General features: G+C 41.2%; 1 long non-coding RNA gene across 4 annotated transcripts in view; it reads left to right on the forward strand.

Annotated features, from left to right (window-relative positions):
* Positions 1-2,007: 2,007 nt before the first annotated feature.
* LOC119158295 overlaps positions 2,008-19,765 on the forward strand; it is a 152,755-nt gene continuing 134,997 nt past the window's right edge. For all 4 annotated transcript variants that reach the window (XR_005107829.1, XR_005107828.1, XR_005107831.1 and 1 more), the window contains exons 1-2: positions 2,008-2,279; positions 6,192-6,248. This is a non-coding gene — a long non-coding RNA (uncharacterized LOC119158295). The remainder of the gene's footprint in view (positions 2,280-6,191; positions 6,249-19,765) is intronic.

Below are 19,765 nucleotides of genomic sequence, written 5' to 3' on the forward strand. Positions count from 1 at the left end.
AAGTATGCACGTGCCCTGTCCATCCAGCTGGGCTGCAGAAATGATAATGAACGACCAAGGGAGACAAGGATGTCTAAAATCACCACAACTGTTTTCTAAGCGAACATGTGTTTAAGCCTTGGGTTCATCAGTTCAGAGGTTTAAGGTAATTCCTTTTAGTCATGAGTGAGATGTAGTGTCCACCTGCTTTCAATGTCTCTGGCTCAATGAACACCTAATAGGCTTAATTCTTGGCACAGCCAAGAAAAGTGTCTGAGAGATGGTCCAGAGATAAAATTCCAATTTAGCTGCCTGTTAGGAAAGTCCCCTGTTAGGGATTTTCCTGACCAAAGAAAAGCTTTGGGTTGTGAAGTGGAAACATGTCAAAGGGAAAAGTCTTTTGGTTCACTTGGGTTTAATTAGCCTAACGTGGCTGCTTCTCCAAATCTGCAAGAAACTTTCTCTGGGGATTTCCAAAATCTGTTCAAGTTCAGCATCCTAGAAATACAGCATGGCTTGGTTTTGTCATGCAGTTTTGAGACTTTTCCTTTTATGATCTTGAATAAAAACAGGAAGAGCAGGGTTGTGGGGCAATGAAACAATATTTTTTTAAAAACTTCGGGTTTTTTAAACCAAACTTTTTAAAAATGCAACTTTGGTTGCACTTAAGAGCACTTAAGAGAAAAAAAAAAAAACCACCAACAATCACCACAGTGGTTCTGAGACATATCCATGTGAATACAGTCCCAATATGCACTATTAAAATTTGCAGTCTAAATTTGTTATATATTCTAAAGGTCTGGGCCATTTGGAATCCAGAGGTTTAACATCTGTTGTGCTCTGTCCTGTTCATATCAGGACCCACAGCCTTGTGAAGCCTGGAGTGCCTCAGACACTGAGGTCATGATCGAGTTTTAGCCTATTTTAAAACGCAGAACGATATTCATTATCTTAGAAGTCTTAGAGTAATAACGGCCCTTCCAGTTGTAATTCTGATTGGTGCGCATTACTCTGACAATATTATGGCTATTGTTATTTCATTATAATTCTTACACGGCTTGATGTTTTTATGAAGGCTGTGACACGGCGGTCAGGGCCAGCATAGGCTTCATTACAGAAAGACTAAATGTCTAGTCCTATTGTGGAGGAGAATTGAGATGTGAGAGCTAAGTGTAACCTCAAGGAAAAATTGGAAAGCAACTGAAAAGCTTGAATTATAATGAAAAGCTTTAAAAATAACACATGTAATTTTGTAGAATTGCTTTTCTTCATCAACTCTTGTGATTTTCTGAGGAGGGGGACTTCTGCTGCAGAGTTTGAACACTCAGACACAGCAGTACAGTAAATTGCAAGTTGAAGTGCCAAAACCAGTCTGTCCTGTACAGGTCACTGAAGTAGACACAGCTCTTGCCTGAAAACATTCGTAATCTAAAACCCCAAGCACTATTCACATTGAAGGTAATGACAAAATTCCATGTGATTGCGAATGGAACAGGATTAAGCCCTAGGTAAATAAAAGGCACTTCGCGCCCCCCCCCCCCCCCCCCCCCCCCCCCCGGATAGTCCTTACCTATGACAAATTCAAAATTCAAATAATTTCTGTTCAGGAATCTAATGACCTAATTTTGTGTGAAAACCTTCTTTATATAGCATTCTTTCCTCACTTTAAAGCAGGTTTGGATATACAAGATTTGAAAGAGAATTCCCATCTGTTATTGAAGCATTTAATCATTCTTTAAAAGCAGTGCAGTTTTATTATCTCTGGGGAGTGAGCAGCATTAGCTGAAGCATAAAGCAAACTATATCAAGTGTAGAAAAAACTCACCATGATGTCCTGTTTGACAAACTGACCTGCAGGTCACAACCTGAGTTTATTGATCTGTGGGGCCTTGTCTGGGTGTCGGGCATGTTTTCTGGACTTTGGTTTCAGCTGCATTCCTGACTTCTGAAAGAGTAGGGGGTGTGGATTTCTACTAGGAGTAACCACTGGGAAGGAAGTAATGTTCATTAAGTGTGCAGGCAGTGCAGGACTAAGCATGCTCAGTGAAAAAGCATTTCTCCTTTGCCTGTCAAGCCCTATGTTTGAACTCATTCCAGAACGCTGGATTTACTTTTCACAAAGAAACAGTACCTGGCTGGACTGCATTTTTCCTTCCCTCCTTAGTCACTGGAAGATTGGAAACAATATTCTTTTGAGGATCAATGCACTCTCAGTAATGCAATGTGCCTGCATGCAAGTGTGAATCTTGCAGTGGAGAAGGAAGACAAACTTTGCTACCTGTGATACGAAGACTTCTTAGGTCAGTAAGAGGGGTGCAGAGAAACTAACTTTTTGAGCAGCTTTTGACTTCTAACTAATGCTTTTGTTTTCTGCTCTCCTGTATCCCTTCCCATCTTTAGCAGAGCTGAACTTTCAGAAAAGTTTAGCGGCTTTCTGATTGTTCAGCCTCTCTGATAAGGTAAACTTGTTTCAAGTGAAAACTTTACGAGATTTGTGGGAGCTGAGCTTAGTTTATGAAAACCCAAGTTGCTGGTAACATAGAGGTTTGCTTTCTTTACTTTTACTTTCTGCTTTTTAGTGGCTCCTATAAATGCAGCCCTTTGCTTCCAGTGTGTGTGTTTTAAAAGACTGTTCCCCCTTCTCTCCCCGCCCTCTCCCTTAGAGCTGAAAATGAGACTCGTTCTTGTGAATAATAAGCTCTGTATATTATCAAGCACATCTTGTGGCTTGTTCATGTGATCATTTCCAGCCTGAGCATAGATGTTTTGCCTTTTAATACGTTCGCAGTTCTTTCTGGAAAATGAGTCGCAAAACTGTTAATAGAGGGGTGAGAGAAAGCAATTTTACTTGATAACAACATTTTTCAATGTAATAGGCTATTGCGCTTTTAAAATTAAGTGCTCTCTACTTTTTGGTTTTAAAGGCATATTTAGAACCTTGTCTCTTGAGGTTTTGAAATATTCCCAACCTTAGAAAGGGGAAGGAGAATAATTTGTTTTGAGACTTTCTGCTGCCTAATGCAGATTTTTTTCTGAACATAGGCCAAATGGTCAAGAAATAAAATGACCACTGACTAAGAAGTGAAATGGACTCAAATAATTAGGAACTATAGTTAATGATTGTTTGAAGTAGGTCAGAAACATTTTGCCGTTTCTAGTGTTGAATTTTGTCTTCTGATGTTCTTCAGGATGGTTATATTGCTTATAAAAAGTTAGCATTTAATTTTCTAAGTGTGAAGACTATATTCAGCCTTTAATATTTGAATTATATGAATTTTGTAAACTTGAGATAATTGAAGAAATAACTGTACATGCAGATGTAAAGTCCTTGTGTTTAAAATATATATATTTATTATTTGGTTATTTTAAACTAGAAGCAGATTTCCCATGCAAAGGATTTATTAAAAAAAAGAGTAGCAGTTTAGTCATGATGCCATACTCCTAGATACAGGATTAGAAGTGCATAATATCTTTGCAGACTACATTAGGTTATGCTGCTGTTCACGCCTCTCAGCTGAAAACTTTACAGGAAAAAAGTCAGCATCTTTCCTTTGCAAACGGTGTGAGTGGAGCAAAAGTAGAAGTGACTGGGTTACAGTAGGTCTCTTGGTTGATTCCCACCGGGATTACCTGCCGCGTGTATATGGAGGGACGGGGAACAGCTAGGCCGAGCAGAAAGAATCTGCAAATGACCAAATGTGAAGCTCTCTGATCTTTCCTTACATTTACCCCCAGAGATCCACGGAAGTTTTTGATGAGAGAAGGCTGGGAAAATTTATTTGCATTTTTCCTCTTCTTTGATTTAGCAGACTGCAGGGGATTATGGAGGCAGTCAGTGTTGTGCTGCAGATGGACACAGAATCGGTGTGGCCACAGCTTCCTCTCTCCCCTCTTTGCATTCGATACCTCCATTTCCTTTGCTGTGAAACGGGGAGGGTGACTGGGAGGGTCTTTTGTAAGGTACTTTGCATATTTATAGAAGAAAAACGCCTTGTACTTTCGGAGGAGCGATAAGCCCAACCTGCAAAACTGCACATCCTGATTTGAGTTTTGAATGCAAACTTTTGGACCTCAGGTCCACAGATTTAGATTAGATCCTTTTAGTGACAGTGGAAAGGCAAAATGTTCTTGTCCAGACACAATCAACATGGCCTCTCCCATGCCATTTTTCATTTTCAGGTATCCAAATCCAGCAGTTTTGTATGAATCCACCTCACGTGCAAAATATAATTAGGCACAGGAAATGTTTTTGGATTATTTCATTTCCCCTCCTAGGGCTGAGATTTTGCAATCTTTAGGTTTACAAAAATTATAAGTGGAAAACAATTCTTAGGCCGTGGAGCTCAGATCTTAACCACTCTACCTGTGATGTACAGTCCATTAAATGAGAATTAGCCAGATTTTGGCCAATAAAGCATTTAGCCTCTTGCCCATCTTTATTTTCATCCTTCATCTTCCCAGGTATTCCCAAGGCAAGTCTACTATTGTTCTTTGGTTGAATTTAAATCCTTGGTTGTTTTGAAAACAAGGGAGGGGAATTCATAGTTCCTGGAAAGGCCCAGGTCTTTCTAAGGCTTCATTTACCTCCAGAGTGGAGCAAGCTGTTGCAAATGTGTGTAGCATAGTTTTCAGTCTGTCTTTCATTTGCATGTTGAATCCTGGCTTTTTGAACAATTTAAATGGGGGAAAACTTAGCAATGCACATCTCCTCTCTGAGTTCCATGTATGATCTTGCTCTTTGAAATGGAGGCATATCTTCTGAAACAGGCAGAGGTGAAATTTGAATGGAGAAAGCAGGAGGTGCAGGAATGGGATATGTCACATTGCCTTGAGCAGTAATTACCTTTGCTGTGAGTCTGTTCCTGTCCTGGGATGTGCAGAGCAGAAGCACAATGATCTTTGGTTTCTGGAGCAGTTAATTGTGGCAGTTTCCTTGTTTCAGTGCTTACATAGAGACATCCTGCTAAGGCCTTTTTTGAAGATGGTGATTGCTCAGAGCATTTTGAGTATCAGGATGTCAAGGCCCACCTGAAACACGCTGCCTAAGTCACTCAGGAAAGCAAGCCAGCTGGTATCTGGCACTGCTGTAGAAAATCAGACCCCAAATGGGTGTATCTCTAATGGGTCATTCTTGACCTACAGATGCTAAATGTGATCTGTTCAGATAATGTACTCTTGTGGTTATTGGAATGTTCTCCAAAACTGGGCAGGACTTTCCCTATAGCTAAGCACAGTGAAGTATAAAGCAAATAGGGGATGATTTATTTTAGAGAAAGCTGTACTAGATGACATTGCATGTCTTTTGAGGAGGCACAGAGTTTGCACTACGTGTCAGAATGAGCAACTGTACTTTTTCATGCCTAACACACAAATGCAAGGCAAAAGCTGATAATGGTCCCTCAGGCAGTATTTTAGAGTATTGCAGGCAGTAATGTGGATTATTGCCCTGTGCTTTTGTCCTTGAAGAATTGGCAAGTCCATTGTAGGCTGTTCTGTCTGATGTTTATTTTGAGGCAGAAGATCTTGGTCATTCGACCTTGAATGTGCCTTTCTTTCCCCACATTCTCTGTCCCCAAGAGTAGCATGTGAAAGTAGCTGCAGGGAATGAGCCGTGTAGGAGCAGGAAGCCTATGGTCTGACTAAAAGCATCTTTATAAGTTCATGGTAAAACTGATTCCCGCACCTATAATTTTTAGTGGAGGCTGCGCATCTACAAGTAACACCTTTTCATCAGTGGTGTTTTCACAGCTCCACCACTCTAAAGGGACCACATGTGAACGTGTCCCCTCAGTTACCTCTTGCTGAGGTCTGTTCCTGAGCTCATCACAGCCACACATAGAGCATCAGTGCCCAGGACTACTGTAGGGCCAGCTGAAGAGCCAGGGATCTGCTCTGATGAGGAGCTTAACTAGTGCCTCCTCCTCTCCACTGACCAAAGTGAAGCAATTTCTTTGTGTGTACTGGTGGGTTGAAGAAGCCATAAAAGATGCAAAGGCCTTCAGAGCAGAAGCAGCAAAACATGGATGACTTCTGAGGACACTTTTCCTCAAGGTATTGATTTTACTGTTCCTAGAAGGCAGAGAGATGCTGGGATGCTGCAGGTATGGCCACATCGTTGCTATGTGTCTGCATAGGGCAGTGACTGTAAGCAAAAGACAATCCTTCAGTGCAGCACTGGTGTTAATGGTGAATTCCTCCTTTTATTTTTACAGGTAGCAGTGGAAATGAAAACAATTTTATTTACAGTATTGTTCACAGAAACCACAAATGTAAGTACAAATATAGTTCAAAACTGCACTATACTTCACCATAGGTAGAAGTGTGGGTCTAACAATCAAAGAACAATACACATGTTAATGTTGTGGGGGCATAAAAGAAAAAAGATCAAATAAGGAGGCTAGGGGAAAGTTACATATTTGACATTCTCTTGCTGGCTTTGCACAAAATCAAGGTTCATTTGAATTTAGATCCTGCTGCATTTGGGCCACCTTTGTCTCTGGAGAAGTCTGAGAGGGACAGAAGAGGAGAAACGCTTTTAGCTTTGTCTATTGAAAAACCTCCAGGGTAGCAACTTCAAAAACTCCTGTGGGACTGAGGAGTCTAAATCCTATTTTTAGAAGTATTGTGGAAGCTTAAATCAGACTCTAAAGCTTTTACGAACCTGAAAACGCAGGTAGGAACCCCATGGGATCTGTGAAGTGTCTGAGCTGGTTATGTGCCTCACCCTGAGAGTTAATACTTAAGTCACCATAGAGGTGTTAGTAAAAACCACCAGACTTCTGCATGAATCTTCATATTTCCCATATCCTTATAAATCTTGTATCACCTCATTTCAGAGGAAGTGTGATTCATAAATACTGATGCCTGAGTTTAAGGTTCTCAGTAGATGTAAATGATTTTGAATATATTATCCATTGCTTTAAAATCACAAGTGGAAATACTGAATGCAACCCATAGTATTAGTGTCTGTTGGTGCCTCCTGGACTCATTTGTGTGTTCACCAAAGTTCACGGGATTTTTTTTTGTTTGAGGCTTCAGTTTCTGCTATTTGAGAGGCTAGAGAGTGCTACAAAATTTAAGCTGAAGTTCAGTGCAGATTCCTGTCTCTGTCCAGTCTGTGGGAGTTTCAACCTGGGTGCAAATTCAACATCTGGATGTCCTTCCTGAGCAGAGATGCAAACAAACAGAATTTTCTGCATCGATATGCAAATTCTCCCAAGAAATGGGTGCCTTTCTGAATTGCCTCTGTTGCTGTTCGGCTTCAGGTGCTTGAAAAAATGAGCTTTGTGTTTACAGGGCAGCAGGGACAAGGGTTTCTCCAAAGTGCCTTTGTTTGAGTATATGTAAAGCTATCAATGCGTCATTCTTTCTGCTTCAGCTGTTAGAGACTCCGATCTTCTCTATTGATTTTACCCAGAATGCTTACTGCCCTTGAAGGTGTGACCTGTACCTCAGGCTAATTTATTTCTGTCATGGCTGCAGCATATTTTAGAGGGCAGCAGGGATAGGAGAGAGAACAATGAATTCAACATGGAATATAAATCCCAAGTCTGTAGCCTTCAGACATTCCAGTCGTACTCCGCTCCATTCTCCCATTTGCCATTCTGCATGGTCTTGGATTAAAAGTAAAGAAAAAAAAAGGCATTTGTATAACTAATCAGGTGAGCCATTCTAGGGTAATCCCTTTGGTCATGCATACTGGCATGTATATTAAAATGTTGCTAGGCTTCTAAGCCATTTACAGTGACATCCTAGTTTATAAGCCTGAATGAAAAGTCTCACCTTGATGGCCTAGAAGTGTCTTGGATCTGAATGCTGTTGCTTTAATCTATTGAAAGTTGCTTTGTGGAATGTGGACGGACAAAGACTTTGGTTTTGTGCTGAAACTCATTTTGGACCATAGTGGTGGGGATTGTTACGGATTTTTAAATTTTATTTTATTTTACATTGTATTACATATTCTTTTCTTTTCAGTTTTTATAAACAACAATAATGTGTGAAGCTTAAATGATTTGTAAGCACTGACGCTTAAACTCTGCAAGTACTGAGCTTAAGCACCTGGCCCTTTTCGTTATTCTATTGAAACAAGTGGGTTTTGCTGTCATGACCTGCTGGTGTAGCTGAGGTCTTTCCCTCCTGCCTCATGCAGTTCATCAAAAGCATAGGATTGCTCTAGGGCAAACATGTTGCTTCCAAGTTTCCCCCTGGAAGGGCCGAGCATTGTGTGCTGCAGTGGGTTGTGGTGAACTTTGTTGGAAAACTTGGTTGGACTGGTACCATTTTCCTGGGCTGTATGCAAGCACTGGGATAGTGTTCTATGGACCCCCTCCTCTCAGCTTACTTAGGTTTTTGATCAGTAGCCACTCAGTCCTCTGAAACTGGAGGCACACAGTAGTGAACACTGAATCTCCAAGATGATGATGATACTGAATGATTTCCTGGACTGACTGGTTGGACTGCAATTCAGACTGAAGTTTGCTGTTCAGTTTGGAGTTCATGGAGTTCTCCAGCAGAGGAGAGGCAGCTCTTTAAGGAGCTCTGTCAAAACACGAGCGGCACATAAAGCAAAGTTACTGCCTTCCCTGGAAATTTAGGGCTCATACTTCAGAACAGTTGACCCAGGAGTACCTGGCCCAGGGTTACTGCTCTGGGTCAGGGCATGAGGCCAGCTGGGAAGGTCAAGCTTCAGAGGAATGCAGAGTGCTGTGGAGTTGAAGTATATGAGATTTCCAGGTGATTTGCTGGGAGCCGCTGCCACAGAAAGCACTAAATTATCCTGGGATTACTGAATTTAGTGAAACTTCAACTGCTTTGGCCTGAATTCAAAATTTATAGTTAAATCTTGTTATTTGCCATGTGATTTGAGTTCCAAGTGGCTCCATGTTGCACAGCCATAAACATTTGGTTTTCTTCCCCGCAATGTTCTCTGCAGTGAATCAGTTGGAAACATTTCTGTAGCACCTACTGCTGTAGAGAGGAAAAGTGGAACAGGAGGTATTAGTTCAGAGGAGAAATGTGAATAAAAAGAAGGTGTATGGTTTCTGCAAGGGGAAAAGGGATGCGCTGGCATGGGAAATGAAATGGTCCATTGGTATAAAGTGTTATCTTTTTGTACCTCCACTTCCTGTGTTATGGCAAACATATATATGACTCTGACAGCATATTGGGTATTACTCATAAAACAAAGCAGCCAGAGCTGGGCAGTCAAGCATGTAGTCTCCTTGTATCTTGGCATCCTTGCGTTTACAGGTCTCACTGTTTTTCCTTGGCTCCTAATAGCAATAAAATAAAACAAGACCCAGTCTTTTCATAGTATTGCCACTCTCCCAAAACAGAGGGAGGAAGAAAAGAAAGGCAGATCCAGCACAGAAAAGACCCTGTGCTCATGTAAATGATTTCTTGGGTCTCGAAGGAAAACCTGAAAGAGAGGAGGAGAAATGCAAATGCTTAACTGAAACATGGTAGCAGCCACCCTTCCGATTTAGCACAACACCTTGGGGTTTGGTTTATCTCTCACTAGTAAGAGATTCAGAGACTAATTCTCGCTAGAACCCACCTCTTTTTTTTGGTAGCAGATTACTGGAGAAGAGTTGACCAAAATGTGATTTCCCCAATTTTTCCACGAGGGCTGCATTTTTAACTGAATAGTAAAATATTGAGTAGTTTACAGCTTGGAGGGAAACCTTAAGATTTCAACATTTCTTCCACTCTTGTGTCGCCACCATCAAAATGCTTTTGTGCTTCAGGTACAAATCAATGTGCACATCTTGGTTACTTGTGTGTGCCTGTCCCTCCATGAAACTCATGTTTTGGCAGAGGTCTTCAGTTCTTACTGCAGAGGGTGTCGTGGGACAGGATGAAGGTTTCTGCTGTGGACAAGTCTGGCTTCATTTGAGGCTCAATTTTATCTTAGCATCATTATTTTCACCCTGCCATGTCGGATGGCACCAGCTGGGCAGATTTGGAAATTAAAAAACAAAAATATAATAATTAGAATGCCTAATACCCTCAAATTAGTTTTAACCCCTCATTGTGTTAAATGCTGTACGTACTGAGTAAGAGTCCATGACCCTAAAGACATGGCAGGCAGGAGGTGGCAAAAGTGAAATGGTGTTACTGACAGTTTGCAGTTGAAGGATTGCCCAGGGTGCTGTTCTACATTGTTTTGTTGCCAATGAAGGAATGAAAGGAAAATCAGATCTTAGGTGGGAAGATGACTGGAATTTTGGTTTGCTATGAGCCTGTGATGGGCCACCATCATTTTGGAGTCTAGCACCAGGCAGCGCTGCAGCTCTGCTTGCGGCTCTGTGTTTTGTGCAGGAATGTGCTTGCTGTCTTCTGAGTCACTGGCAGTGGCAGTGCCTTCCTGAGGAGCTGCCCTGCAGTAGGAATTCTCCTCCTTTGGTTTTAGAAACCCCTCAGAGCCATCAGAACTGAAAACGTCTGAATCCATTTTCTGTTCACTTCATGTCTGCGTCCTTGTCTTCTAGAAGTCCTGTGATTTTTCATCCTTTACTGTCTAGCCTAGAAAGGTACTTGTGTGCCCAGTTTGTCCCCAGAGATAGCCTGATGTCAGTGATGGGAGAAATGAGTCACAGGGCTAATGGCAGAAACAGAGAGTACTAGTATGTCAAAGAAATACTGCAGATAAGATGTATAAGCTGTAGTGGGAGACTTTAGGAGTGAAAAGCATTCCAGTCATGCAACTAGGTGGTTATTTTTTAGTATCTTATAAACCAAAAACATCAATCAAATTTTCCAGTGTGGAAATGAAGGAAAAATACATAAAGCTGGGTCTGAGAAAGATGCTTTGCAAAATAATTTTATATATGAGAAGGCCTCTCATATGCTTCCCAGATGTACAATCCCATATGTCTGTTCTGTTAAGCTGATTATGGAATAGATGCATTTATAGTTCAGAGCACAGGGAGCATTGATTTCTTTCTAGAGTGGTGTGAATATTGCTGTGTTCAAGATAATTAAAGATTAGAACTGAAAAACACATGCATAGATTCACCCTGGTGTTCTGGGGTGAGACACTGTAGATGAAACTTTTGGGTGTAAGTAGTGCATACGTGAGAAAGTGCTGCTTGTGGTGCTAGGTGGCTTGAGGTTTTCCTTTGTATCCGATGCTGCAGGTACGTGTGTGAGTAACTTGACTCACAAGAGTAGTCCAAAGAAGCTCCTTACTGCTTACTTGCAGGAGATGTATGCATCTGAATCCCAAGACATCCTGGCCTAAGTGTAGTATGTCTTGTGCATTCAGTATAATTGCTCCAGAGAGCAATTCACTGTTCAAACTGACAAGACAAAGGGAGTATTATTATGCATTTAGATGTAAAGAAATGTGGGCTTATCTACACTGGAATAGTCAGAAGTTAATTCGTATTAAACTAATGATGCATACATAAAATGCATTAGTTTAACGGCACTGAACCCCTTTGTGGTCACTCTTGTTCCTGGTGAAAGTGATTTCTTTTACTTTTAAACTTGATTCGCTTCCAAAGTAAAGTTAGAGAAACCTATAAAGCCACTTTGATTGTGAAGTAGAAAGTCTATGTAGGGATTTAAATGGTGCTCCATTAACTTACCTCAAAAAATAATATGGTTTAATTTTTTTGTGTGCTCTGGTGCAGATGTTCTATGCTTTGTCCAAAGTCCACTTTTTATTTTATCAATCACTTATTGTAGTAGTTGGATTTTTTCCCTTTAAGACTGAGCTCCAGGATAATGTGCTAATTTCAGCTTTCATAAAATAAAAAGGCTCGATTTGTTGCAGAGAACATCTTTGAGAATATTAATCCCAAAGGTGTCAATATCTGAATTCAAGTAATTTTAGACTAATTTTAAAGCTGTACTTGCTTTTGAAAGTTCAGGTTTGTAAATGCTGAAGATTATTCAGTACTCTGGAGGGAGTGATGGATATTGAATTTTAGTCAGTATCATAACTGGAAATCTAATCTCTGTAAAATCGAGCTCATGGCGTAGCACTGAATTATTCCATACATAGAGGAAAAACACCTTGGCTGAGCGATATCCATGGTTACGATGAAATCCAGTTAGGTGTGAGTTTGAACCTGTCCAAGTCCAGCTGAAACTCCCAAATGTGAGCAGGCACAGGGAACCAAGTCCAGAGTGTTGGAAAGCTCAGGCTAAAAGTAAAAAAATAGAGCACTTTATGTGGCTTAACATGTAAACAAACTCTGTTCCATGCACTGTACAGGCTTTGGGCCACAGAAAGCAGGTAAGCTGTAGCCCCTTCCCATTAACACATACCTTGAGCATCAAAGACAGCATGGACCCCTAGCACCAGGCCTAACGGGCAGCAGTGCAGACTGAAGGCACACAGGGCATGGCAATCAGTGTTCCTTGGCTGCAATTAGGTCACAGAAATGTGTAAGTCTGTGTATTTGATGTCTAAAGTTTTGCTATTACTAATGTATTTAGAAACAGATGTATTTGACAGACCTTGAATTGGTGGAGGTATAGTAATTTTATACAGATTGGGACCAAGAAAAACAGAAGTCTGTTGGGTTTTGTTTCCATTTGTGTTGCTAGCTTCCTCTGTAAGCTTGAGGAGCAAGTAATTTAAGAGCGCCGTGTGTCTCAGTTTCTTCACCTGTCACTGGGGGGAATTACTTCACAGGGGGATTGGAAGTATCATTATAATGATACCTGCAATATGCTTTCATATGCTAGGTAGAAGAGAGGAAGCGTTAACATGTAGAATAGAAAAAGAAAAAAGTAGGTTAGCTTGTCTGTGCTTGTCATGCTTCTACTGTGTCAGCAAACTGAGGGAGACGAAAGAAAGGAGAGAAAGAGAGATCAAAAGAATACATTAAATTAAAAAGTAAACAGAAAGTTAAAGTGGCAAGTAAGGAGTTGCACAGGTCCTATTCAGTGCTCAGCTGCATTAACCTCACTTTTTCATCATATGCTAAGATGTCTGTCATCAACAGCAAGCCACCAAAAATCACAAGGCAATCCCTGTGTCTACCATGTGGTCTTGAGCTCCCGTCAGCTCTGGTGAGCTGGCCAAGCTGAGGTTGTGAACATGTGAACATGCATGTGAACAACGGCCTTTTGAGGAAAGTGAGGGATTTTTCCCTGGTGATGGAGAAAGCAGGGACCTGGCACAGCTCAGATGCTTGGAGAGCTTCCCTTCACTTTAAGTACGACTATCCAGTTTTGCTATTTGTGGCACATCAGGATGTGATGTGCAGCTGCTCCACATTGCAGGGGTGTTAGCAGCAAGAAGGTAAGGACTGTTACACTGGGTTCTTGCCTTGTGCCTTGTCGCTGGCAGCAGTGAGCAACATGTGCTTCAGGGAAGAGTGTAGAAGTGGGGTTTGTGTGTCCTCCCCACGCTTAGCAATCCCTACTTTAGGGACTCCCCAAAGCACAGGCTGCGTCTGGGTGTGGTGTGCCAGGATAATGTTGGACTTCATATATTCTTACTTCTATTACAGACATGAGAGAGTTAATTTACCTTTCTGTGCTTACAGATACTTCTCTGAAAGCTACTAGAGTTACACAAAGCAGCAGTATTGGGAAACAGTTTTCAGACTCTGCATTTTTTTTTTCCCTCCCTCTTTGTTTCAGAGTGAGCAGAAAGTCTCTGTGCGGGATAGCTGTTTCCTCTGAGCTTTGTCAACACATTCACACTAGGTTGGGCTTCTGCACAAATGTTTCCCTCAGTTTCAAAGTCCATGTGCAAAGGCAACAGCTCTATAATGTGGTACTGTTGTGTGACATGTTGTGGTAGCTCAAAAAGCAGTGCTGTCTTCTGTTGGAGGACAGATCAGGCAGATGGATTTGCTGCCTCCCCGTTTGTGTGTCTACAGTATGGTTTCATTTTTGGAAGTGGGGAACGTGTGTTGCAGTCCTTCAGAGTTACTGCTGTTTGACATCTTTCCACAAACAGGCCACTGAAGTGCTCTCTCAGCTGTCTGGACACAAGGAAGAGACGTGATCTTTCCTTTTTTGTCCTTTCCTTACCTTTTCTGTTTCGAAGGTGCACTCTTTTGGGCAGGTAAGATGACCAGACATAGTTTTGAACTGTGGTTATACTCTAGTTCAATTTGTTCTGTCTGATCATGAAATAAGCCAAGGAATCTTCATATGAAGAACTATAATATGACAAATTTTCCATATAAAATAGGCTGAAAAGAACAAAAAGCATGTAGGGGAAAATCCTTGACAGTCAATATATGAAGGGTTAGTTGCACCTTTACAGAATTATAGGTCAAACAGGAGGCTGCTGAAAGTAATCATACCAGCTGTAATCTTCTTCAACTGTATCCAGTCAGAAAAGATGAAAAATGGTTTTTCTGCCTTTTAAGAATGGAAATATAATTTTCCATATCCACTTTGACCTGTTTTACTGTAACAGATTCTGGGTCCACTCAGCTAAGTCATCATAAGCACAGTTTGATGGAAAACAAATTGCACTGTACAGCTTATCCTAAAACTCTGTCTTTTGTACCTTCAGCAGCTAGGTAGTTTTTGAAGAAAAAGTGCTCAATTTGCATCCCAAGCCTCCTCCAACTGCCTTATCTGTGGCAAAGCTGGACTACTTGGAACATGGGCTTTATGGTATAATCTTATTTTTACACATGGTCAGGCTGTTTTACTGTGTGTCATCTGAAATGCACCCTTCCGTTTTGAAAGCCACAAGTAACCATGAGCTTCCGCTAAAGTGCTGAAGAATAGTAAGTTTTCAAATGGACTGATGAGTAAATAAGAGTGGCAGGAGTGTAGTAGACACCTCTTGGAAAACAAATGGGAAGATGGCATCTGTCAGAGACCTTAAACCTAAGTGCCTCGTGCCCAGCTAACTGAACTGAAAAATACCTATCCTGAGGTGACACAACCCAAATGCAGGAAAGTCAGCCACTTTAAATGTGGAGGGCAGGACGTGAAGCACACGCATCTCAAAGACATTAGGAACAGAGCATGGAAAGTGCTCTTTGCTTTGTGATCTGCAAAATCTTGCAGTGTGGGGAAGAGAAGAAGGGCAGCAGAAAAATCTAGCTGCCTTACAGCAGTTTGTGTGTCACTGGCAAAGAAAAGGGGTATGGAAAGGTAGGCAACTCTGTATTTGTGTTTTAATGCACATTGAGCTACTCGTATGTGTAATAGCAAGAACGTCTTAGACATATTTTAGCAGATTTGTGTAGTGATCATACTGAGGGTCTGGATAAGGTCTTTGGAGAGCTATAGTGATGAAGTAATGGGATCTCCTTCAACTTTCAAACCTTGCAATCTGCAAAAGGAGCTTCTTTCACCCAGGAGAACTTTCTAGAAGACATGGAGCTTCAGAGTCATCCAACTGGCTGAGGATTTTGCATACTGTTTCTCTACATTAGTCACAGGACCTGATCAAGTTGACCATCATCACAAGCACCAGTGTCATAGAGAGATTAGCTTGTATAAATGTTCTCTTTCTGAGAGAACTTTTCATCTTCTTGCCCAGTATGACGGTCTTTCGACTTCTTGAGCCATAGCAGGGTAAATCTTAGACAGCTATTTGTCAGAAGTTATGGAGACTGTGTTGTGTTAAAATATTTCACCGAGGGCTGTTAGCAAGTATTAGAGACAGCTTTAATCAAAAAGAAAATTATGTCCCACTGTTGTGCACTAGAAGCACTAGAAGACAAATGTCTGTCCAAGTAGCTTGATACTTTTTGATAGAAAAGTGACTTGCAGAGAGTTTTAATTGCTGTGTTTAATTGCTTCACAGTGAGGCTAAAGAAAGTAAACCTGTAAGATTCTGTTGTATTAGCAGATTAGAGTAACCCAGAACAAACTTAGGGTTTCTCATTATGGTAAGCAACATTCAGTGTCACCATCTCAAGGCTTTCTAGCTGCTCTAAACATGAGGAAGGGGCAAAGCATGGAACTGGAAAAAGGTGAGGTGTGAGGCTTCTTACTCTTGCTGCCCCAATTTTTCTGTCCATTCTGCATAGTAGACTTTCAATTCTTATGCTCCTGTAGGTTGTTTCTTGTGTACTAACAGAATAATAACAGCTCCCTTTCAATATAGTGTGGGTATACTAACGGCATTACTTGGGAATAATGAAGAGCCAGTACAGCTGTGCTCTTCTTGTTCAGAGGCTGGCTTGCTTGCTGCTAGCTGAGTTGCTGTTCCTGGCTGTACTACTGTGCAGACACGTGCAATGTTGTATAACAGAGCTCGTGTTAGTCCCCTTTACTTTCCTCCTAGTCATCATAAAGAGCGGTTTTAGAAAGGGAACTTGAGAAGTAAGGTTGTACTGAGGAAAGGGCTCTAGGGAGATAAAGGTGACATATCACTTGATACAAAACAGATGATTAATGGTGAGGTTTGTAACTCCTACTTTGAAATATTAGCATTTAATGCAAATGTGAGCTATATCAGAGAAGATAATAATTTGGCTTTTAATTCAGAACCTCATATGGCAAGTCAGTAGTATCTACTGCATAAAAGAAAATTGTAGTTATTGAGACACCCTCCTAGCCTCTTTGTTTTATTAATGCATTCATTATAGCGTACTTAGTTGGTTGATTGTTAGTGATGCCATGAAACAGAGGCTATCTCTGGTGTTTACAGACTTCTGCTTGTTCCCTGATTATGCTGTATATCTGTTTACCCTTCATGCCATCTTGTGAGGATGTCAGACCATCATCAGTTGAAATGCCTGGTTCTTGTTCCTCTTGAAAGACTTTTTTCTCTTTTATGCTTTTGTGCAAACCAAATAGCAGCCACTTTCCATTTTACTAGTGGTACCTAACAGTAAGGAAGGCTGGCCACTAGCCAAGTCATTTAAGTCTCTAGAATAATAGTTTGCTCTCTAATGAATAGTCTGGCTTTAAATCTCTCCATTCAATTGTGGTGGCACTCATGAAGTTGACAGGTACTTATAAGACACTGAGGAAAGGTCATTTGTTGGGTGTTAGTTTCATTTGATTTGTCCAGAGAACCTTCTAGTCATTGCTCTGCACTGTTTGAAGGCAAAAAAAAAAGTGGGGGAGGGGGCAGAAAATTCATTAAAATTTTCTCATATTTGCTTCAGAAGTCACAAATAATCCATTCTAGGTAAGCAGTTTCCTTCTTTTCTGCCACCGAGCCTGGATCTATCCAGTATTGCACACATTGGTGACCCATTATTTTTATTGGTAGTGCAGCAGTTGAATCTGGGGCTCTGTCAGATCAGTTTTGCCAACATATCCAGGAGTCACTTTCCGGCTATAAGAGCTTGTAATGCCAGTAGCCCTGAGAGGAAAAAGAAAACAAGAAAGGATGGACTGCTTTTCTGTTGTACAGATGGAGAAAGATTTGATGTTTTGCCCAGACTCACACAGGGAGACTGTGGCAGAGCCACTAACAGGACAAAATACCTCAAGGGTTAAGACAGTGTCATAACTGCAGGATTATTCTAATGCCTTCACTTTGGTTCTTTTGTGTGTATCCTAGAGATATACTTTATATAGATGTTGCTTGATAACACTGTCTCCATGGATTTGCTTGTGAGTACATGATTGTATATTTTTATATTTCTGTCAAATATAATGGAATTCAGCTTCACAGTTAGCATGATCTGATTATGAGCAGGGAAACTGAGACACAGAGCAAGGGAAGGACTTGCCCTGTGTATCAGATAGATATGCTAATCTTGGACTGGAATCTGGGTACTCCTCGGGACTGGCTTGCAGTGAGCTTGAGTAGCACCGCTGCTACTAGATTTATTGTTTACTTCATTCTTCTTCCCCTGTACCAATAAATCAAATGCTACCATTTTCTTCCTGAAGCTGGAACTTAGTGAACTTAAAAGCAGTCTGAGTAAGGAGTCCTGTAGTACAAAAAGTGGCTGTGCTAATGCCCTGTTCCATTTACAAAGGAAAACCAAGAGCAGTGGCAAAGTTATATATACCATAACTAATTTAGTTTAGACTGCAGCCAAATCCAGAAGTTGCCAGTCATGTATTTCAAGAACTGGATTTTTGATGCCCAGGAGATTAAAGCGCCTAGAGTGACTTGGACATTTCTTAAACCTTGCTGGTAGGGAACATCTCCTATCTGCTACCAGTGGACAAGAATGGGCTTAAATCACACAGACTTGGACCCAATTCTGATTTTTTCTTTGGAATTTCTTTTGTACAGGGCAAGGGGAGGAAGGAGATTAAAACAGTGAAAGCACATTTCTGGCGGCTAGCCTGGTTTCTAGCTAGCTAGCTTGTGTCCTTTGGAGAAAAAAGGAGGATGGAAAGGTGTGTGAAGTGTTTGGAGGAGAGAAATAATGATCAGTGTTTGCAGGACCTCCCAGCATGCTCTAAGGGAAGAGCAGGGAAGAGTAACCTGCTTGTGAACATGGAGCTCCAGTTTCTGCTCACAAGTTACTGGAACTGCTCTTCCAAAGCTGAATGAATATGGGCATGCTGTTGGAAACGTGGCTTTGAAACCAGGCCCTTCAGCATTAAAAATGCAAGGCTGAGCAAGAGATCCTTTAACAGAACTGGTCACCATAGCAGTCATAGAGCTCTGTGGCTCAGCCTTTGCAAGGGAGGGGATGGTGGCACAGAAGACAGGGAAGTCAAGTTAGGAACAAGGGACAAGGGGTTTTAATGTTGTAGGGTGAAAGCTAAGGGTAAATTAAGAGGGAGCTGGAAGCTAACAGAAAAAGGGTAGGGTGTGGTGGACCTGCAGGTGAGGCTGGGAAGTTTGAACCTGAAGAACAATGCAGGAGATAGTCAGTGGAGCAAGGAGTGCTGTGGTCAGAGCAGACCATGAAATGAACAGGAACATTTCCCACTGTAGATAAGAGAAGAGCATGCCCGAGGTGAAGAGTTCTCAGCCCAGGGAAGTTATTAAGTGTCTGAATTCCTGGCAGCTGGCCTGAGGACATTGTTAAGAGAGGAATGAAGTCAAGTGTGGACCCCCATGATGACTCAGCTGAATGATATTTAATATTTAAGCCTTTTAAAGTGGAGAGAGTTGCATAGAAGCACCTCTTAAAGAGGAAGGAGCACAATCCTTATTGATGAACTGTGTGCATTCTCTATTATTTTTGTTCAAAATGATACTAACAAATTAGCTTAGTCTGAAAAGAAGCTTTGGAGAATTGATGCTTTCCAGTTGATTCACAAGTCCTAATTACTCCTTCTCTTGCTCCTTTTTTACCCATTGTAGTTATACTTTTTCTTTGGTTTGGCTGCAGCTAGGGATGGCAGGGTGTGGCTCTCAGGTGGTGCAGTATGAAGCTGATCAAAAGCAAAATAATACTTGGGGGTTCTTTTCTGTAGCAGTTTTACTTCCTCAAGGACAAAGCATTCTGTGTTATTCCTGTTTGACAGAGGGAAGTGAAGGACTGGGAAAATAAAGTGACTTAACACCCAGCAAAGTGATGGTGTAGACAAAATTGGAACCAGGCTCTCTTCATGGAGAGAAATTGGTCAGGCTGCAGTGTTTTCTCCAGGGTACAGAAAAGAAAGTCTATTTTAGAAATTGGTCATTTTAGAAATCAAACCATACCAGAAACTAGAGGTTATTTTGTAAGGAAATAAAGGCCTAGTCCAAAGATGACTGAAGTCACGGGAATTCTTTCCATGGAAGCAAATCTTTGTTTAACACTGGTTGATAACAGGCAAGATAACACCCAACAAACTGTTTCCCAGCTCAGTCCTCAGACTCCACCATAAATACTGCTCTTCACTTAAGAGCATGGTCAGGTGTTAGATTTCCATACAGAAAATGGTCAATTGACTTCTGTTTGAAGGACGGAAGAAGAAATGGAGGTGATGGTAAAGT

This window comes from Falco rusticolus, chromosome 16, assembly GCF_015220075.1.
Source record: "Falco rusticolus isolate bFalRus1 chromosome 16, bFalRus1.pri, whole genome shotgun sequence".
In the NCBI taxonomy this organism is placed as follows: Eukaryota; Metazoa; Chordata; class Aves; order Falconiformes; family Falconidae; genus Falco; species Falco rusticolus.